Genomic DNA, 6,386 nt, shown 5'->3' on the forward strand with positions numbered 1-6,386 from the left:
TAGAATTGGAAGGGGGGGAAAAAAAAGAGGGGTTTTGTGAAGATTCAGTGCTTGAATTTTTTAATGCCTGCCTTTATTTTATTTTAGGTTGCTATCGACTGAGTTGCCAGAACATTGCCCTACAAAGCTTTGGAGGGCCACTTCTTAATGGATTGCTGCAGCCTCTTAATTTCTCCATTGATCCTGTTCCCTGCATCGTGAGAACATTTTAGCCAGCACAGAACCTAGAAAAGTTACATGTAAGTCATGATTCAAATTCCTTTCTATTTCAAGAAAAAAAAGGAAAAAAAAAAAAAGGGTCTTGGGGAGGCAAGGTGGAGGCAGTAAACATCATACTTTAGAAAAATACTGTAAAAGCTGTAATTCAACAGCAAACATTAGGTGGTGAATAAATTGTTATTGAAGTAGTTACTTGCTTTTTTAACCTAAATGGTGACTGTCATTTTGAAGGCTTTTCTAAGTGTTCTGCCACCATAGTAAACGGTAGCAAGAAGTACTTAAAATAGCTTCGCTTTACCCCATCCCCCTAATTATGCTTCGTTTTTCTCCACAACTGGGTAAGCGTGCGTACACTTACCTCAGTGTGCTGTGCCAAAGCCACACGTGCTCCGCACGAGTTTGGAGGCCGTCCTTTGCTCAGCGGGACTGCAGGCATCCCTGTATTTTTCCCATCATAAAACCCATATCCTCCGCCTTTGGGGCTTCCAGAATACTTCCCTCGGAGGAGCCCTGGTGCTGCTTCGCCTTTCAGCCTGCTGACTCAAAAGGCTCTTTAAGCACCAGTAGTATTTTCATTGCCACCACCAGCTCCTTCCAGGTGGAGTTAGCTGCTCCACCTGGCTGTAGGAGGGTGGAGAAAGCCGTGCACAGATCTCCCCGGGACAAAAGGGATTGAAGGGGCTGCAGACCCCTTCCTATCTCCTCAGTCTGGGTAGTAGTTCCTGGTGCGTGTTGCATGCTTTGATTTTTCCTCCGAAGACGGGGGGCGGCTGTGGTGCTGTGCGCACATTTCCTCCCCCATCATGGCTAAATCCTCCTCTGAAACCTCACATAGCATCAGCCTGGTATAGAATCGGTGGGCTATTCTAGAGTGGAGAATTTGGTTTGACCCTTTTTAACTTGTCAGCGGTTCTAACCCTAATTCTGGGATGGATCTGCAGGTGGAAGAAGCCTCTGGGCCATGATAAGGATGGCATGGATATGGTGGTCTATGCTATCCAGAGAGTGGGACACCCCAGAGTTGCCAAGTTTGGAAAAAGGCTTGAGCACAACTTTATTGCATTAATTTTTTAAATAAAACCAAATCTGGTTGTGGTTAGGAGGTTTTTGTCTTTCAGATGATGGTATAGAGCAGCTTGGCAAAAGGCCGCCTAAGCCAGAGATAATACAGAACTGTGGTTTACCATGTGGCACTGTGCGTGTTCCTGCCCTTGTTCGTTCATTGCAGTAACAAATTCATACGACACAATTTAATGATTAATCATGACAGGGCAGTGAAGTCAACTGCAGCACTCATTGCTGGTCAGTTTTTCTTGAATACTTACTACTAACACCATTTTTAATCTTAGGAACTGATTTGTAATATTGCTTCTAAAGAAATAGAAGTATTTTTGAACTCAAGAGTTTATATTCGAAATATACCTTCATTTGAGGTACTTTATTTGCTTATGTGACACTAAAGTATTATTTAAAATAAGAAAAGTCTATTGCAAAAGGAGGACAAGGGGTTTTAATGCATATGGAAATTCAGTTTTTAAAGAAAGGAGAAATTTTATTCTGATGTGATGAATATCAACAAAAATAATAGCAAAGTAGTAGGCAATGGAGAAAAGCTGGCTAGTAACAGAATTTGCTGTCAAAGAGGCCTTACAAGGTGTTGGTTTGGTTTGGTTTTCCGAAAAAGGGAGAATGTTGCCATTTCGTTGTGGGCTTGGCAATATATGGTACAGTTGTTAATCAAACCCCCAAAAGAAGGAATCATCTGACTACAGAATTTTGGATCTGGCTTGAAACTTGTTTCTAGTGCTTGTCTTAAGGGAAGAAAACTTGAAAATATGAGTTGTAACAGCTAGGCAGGCAGAAACAACTCCTTGTTCATTAGTCCTACTTAGCATCATTCCCATGAGGTTTGGAAGCCTTATTCACAATTTTTTGCAGGCTTTTCTCATGGTGTTTGAAAAGCTTATCATTAGGCATCTTGCAAATTCACTGTTAAAAACCCTTTCAGAGGAACTAACTTTAAAGTGGCATCCTTCTTAGCAGACTTGAAAAAGCAGCCAGAAACTGAATGGACATAAATGGAAAAAAAACCCCTCTCGTTCCACGAAGTGTGTAGGAAATTTTGTCCTGCTGCTTCTTGTGCTGCAGATAATCGGAAGTCCCTGTTTCCGTCAGTAAAATCGTGTCTGAGGACCAAATAAACTGGATTACCAGTGTAAGGATATAGGAGCTGTCATCAAATGTGTGCTTTCCTTATTTTTTTTCTTTTTTTTTTTTTTTTTTTTTTTTACTATGGCGCTCGGGATACGCCAAACTTTTAAAACATGAGCTGTGCTCTAACTTCTGGAAAACACGTGTGTCGCCTCGCAGGTTGTTGGCTGGGGTTGCATGTGTTGTGCATGAAGACCTGTGCCGGCAGAGGTAGATGCGAGGGCAAGCTGCCGGTTGCTTACTTAATTTCTCGGTGTTTCCTGCTGTCTGGCTTTTTTTGATAATAAGCTCTTCTTGTAACAATTATCTTGTTATAGCAATTCCCACAGAAAGAAGCAAACTTTCCCTTTTTAATTAGCCCTGTTGGACAGAGCAGTTGCACAAGGTTGACCCAGCTGTAAAAACCATATTCTTCTTGCTTTTCCCAGGGTGCAGTGTATTTAGTAAACAAGTATCCCTTCCCCCTCCTTCCATTTATTATTTGGTTTGTATAGTACTGCTAGGATGCTGGTTGATGTGATCTCCGTAGAAATAATACGTATTGATGTTTGAATTCAAAGCAGAAGGTTTCTTCCTTGTTCTGACAGAGCAGATTGCAAAACCCTGTTACAGTGCATGTGTCAAGATAAAACATTTATCCAGGCCCCCTGGGAATTCATCATGGGCAGGTTAGACTGCGCATGTTATAATGAGGGAGTACAGGAATTAGGGAGAAGCTGTGCTCTTCGCTGAGTGGCTCACAGTCCGTTATCCCGAACGATCGCTGATGGCAGCGTATGAACGGGGCTTTGCTCCGGCGCTGGGGACGTGGCCGTGCCGTGGAGCAGATGCTGGGGCAGGGCTGCTGGCATCCCAGCGGACACGGGCAGTGATTCCTAGCAATTTCCAAGCTCTGCTCGTATTTCTCGCTTTGTTTTACCCCATGTCTTTTCTTTTAAAAGAGGCAAAAATAACATCCTAATCAACAGCATTCTGCGTCTAATAAATTGTCCTAATTTGTACTGCTTATGCAGTGTTGAGAATTCAGCAAGGGCCTTTAAGTGCTTTGTTCAGGAGAAAAAAAAAAAGGCAACCCAAAACTTAGAAACCTCTGCACAGACATTTCATATTTGCTAGATATGAGTTCTTCAGAATAATTCAAAAATTTAAAGAAAAGATTTCTTGAAATCTTTTCCTGCGACCATCTGTAGGCAGTTGTAAATAATGTAAAATTTTAAGATGCAGATTTTGGTGATTAAATGTCTGTCACCCGCCTACCACCACAGCTTGGGAAAAATGTATCTTTTTTTAAATCTGCACTGAAAGGTCAGGTAACTTGGTTGGATTAAGAAGGAAATCAGATATCTGAAGGTGAGGTCACATCCCTTTGAACACTGGCTTACCAAATGCTCCCAATTCTCGGTACCAAACCCACTTCCAAGTGCCACAGCCTTAGCTGAGGACATGTGTGGTTTTATCCTACAGGATTTTGATGCAAGATGTGGCCGTATATGGATTTCATTATTTCCCTGGTACGTTTTCCTGTTGAAGTGCCAGTTTGATGGTGGAGAAGGCATTTTCTTACCCATTTTATGGTGCTGGCATAGCAGGGCTCTGCACCTTGTGCACCATCGCATGGAGCATCATCTCCTGCCCTGAGGAGCTGCACAACCTCCCATGGCATCCTGTCCCCGGCGTCGCGCTCGCAACGGCCAAAAAGCGTTTTCCTGCTATCTAGGGGAAATCTTGTTTGCCGCTAATTAATCTGGTTACTCCTGCTGGCCCCCTGTTGAGAATACATGAAGCCATTGACCGCTGCTGGCACTGTGTCGGTCCCTCGGTGTGATCAGATGCTCCCCACCACCATCAGTGCCTCTGTACCTGGGTGGCTGGGGACGGCTTTGATAACTGTTTGCTACAAATACATCTGTTGGTTAAATACATTTTTTGTTTTTATATATATGTGTGTATATATATAAAAAATAGTTATATATAAAAATACTATTTTTTAAAAAAATAGAATATATATCTGGACAAATATTTTCAGTGTGGTCTGAAAAGCACTGGTTTAGCTTCATGCTCAGTGGCTGGGTGTGCACACGTCCGTGGGCAGTGAGCTGACGTCCCTCTCTGGGTGTTTCTGACTAAAAGCCCCGTGCCGAAGGCATCCCCATTCAGGGACGTGCAGTGACCGTGGACCATACGGCCAGGGGAGCATCCTGCTTGTGTTTAGCTGGTACGACAGAGGAGGACGGTGGTGTTTGTTGCAGTATAGTACGCGGTACAAAGCTGAATTATTCTGGCACCTCTCGCCTTTGCTGCCGTTGACCACAGGTTTGTTTGTTCATCACCCCAGCAGTGCGACAGGCCGCGTGGGCGCACGCTGTCATTGATCTGTTTACTCGGCGTTTCCCACGTGGCTGCCGTGTTGTGGCGAGGACTTTTATTTTTCGCTGCGGCAGGTGACGGCCCGGGTGCGCGTGTGTGTCAGCCCGAGGGACTGAGTCACAGCCCTCCCTCCGCCTGAGGCCAGCGGCACTTCCCCTTACTGGGGGGGCGAGATGCTGGCCCATCTCCACAGGATGGCTTACCTGCCCGCACGTTGCTTTATTACTTTTTTTAAAAGAAAAGACTGAGAGATGGTGATGGTGAGATCAACTTTCTCTGTAACCCAAACCAGTGAAAAGTAAAATCCATCTCACCGCATCAGTTTTGTTTTCACTGCTGGTTCACCCTGTCCTCTCCCTCTGGCAGAGCCCTGCACAGTCATTCAGCGCCCGGCTTGGGGGTGGTGTGGTTGTTAGCTCAGTGGTGTATGACCCATTTATTTTCATAATACTTAGATACCCGCACTTCTGCAGCGTTCAGCACACAGGTCCTACGACCTAAATCCTGGCCAGAAAAGCACACACCTGATTCCAGCGGTGTGCATTGAGAGCGGCCGGCTCTGCACTCGGCCGGCCGGGGGCTGCGGGAAGGCGATGGGCTGTTGGCTCTAGCGGGCTATTAATGAGCAAGGGCAGGTAACGGTACGTTTTTTCCACAGCTGGCACTTTCTCTTAAATTATTTTGGTAAATATTGATTGTTAGCTTACGGGACATGTTTCCTGTTACGATTTGCAGAGTTGAGAAGTAAAAGTGTTGTAGTGGATGCTTTTCTGGCTGTAATAACTTGCATTTTCAGAGACAGCAAGGTAATTAAAGACATAAGATTGTTCTCTCTCCTTTCCCCATCTCCAGACGTGGCATCATCTATACTCTTGTTGAGCCTGGTCTTAAGACAGACCTTCTTTCTTTATTTCTTTTTTACTCAGCTAATAGGGTTAACTTTCTGCAGGGTTTTGGAGGATAATTAAGTTCATGCTTGTGCTGCTCTTGGTAAATGGAAAGAATCAGGCATAGGACAGACAGGAGGGTAAACTAGCATCATAGTAGACATGGGAGTTTTAGGTATAAAATTAAAAAGTAATTTGCAAAGCAACTTGAAGTAAAGTGGATTTAAACACAATGAAATCAACCTTGACAGCAATTTGTTTGAAGTTCTTCTACTATTATGAGTGTAAAGGGATTTTTTTTTTAATTACCGGTTTCTGGGTAGAGTATGCACCATAATTTCTCACACGTAAGTGAAGCATTAACTCCTTGTACCTCAGTAGTTGGGGCAGTGGGGGGAGAAACTGAGAGTTAGGGAGAGGCACCTCCTCCATTTCGTCATTTGAAAATCAGTCAGTGGTCGGCTAACTTGGAGAAGCCTCTACCAGGTAACTGAGAGAAAACAATTAATTAATTGTATGAAAATCCAGCAGAATCCCTCACAGTAGATACACGCTGCATGCAAATAGCTGTCCTTGATGTTTAACCAGAATATAATGGCATTCTAAATACAAACTGGAAAAAAAGTAACAGCAATTAGCTAGTTTGCATCCCTTGTTCAGATGAGCCATGAGTTCTGGGGTTTTTGCATTTATATACTTTTG

This window comes from Gavia stellata, chromosome 2 (genome assembly GCF_030936135.1).
Source record: "Gavia stellata isolate bGavSte3 chromosome 2, bGavSte3.hap2, whole genome shotgun sequence".
Lineage (NCBI taxonomy): Eukaryota > Metazoa > Chordata > Aves > Gaviiformes > Gaviidae > Gavia > Gavia stellata.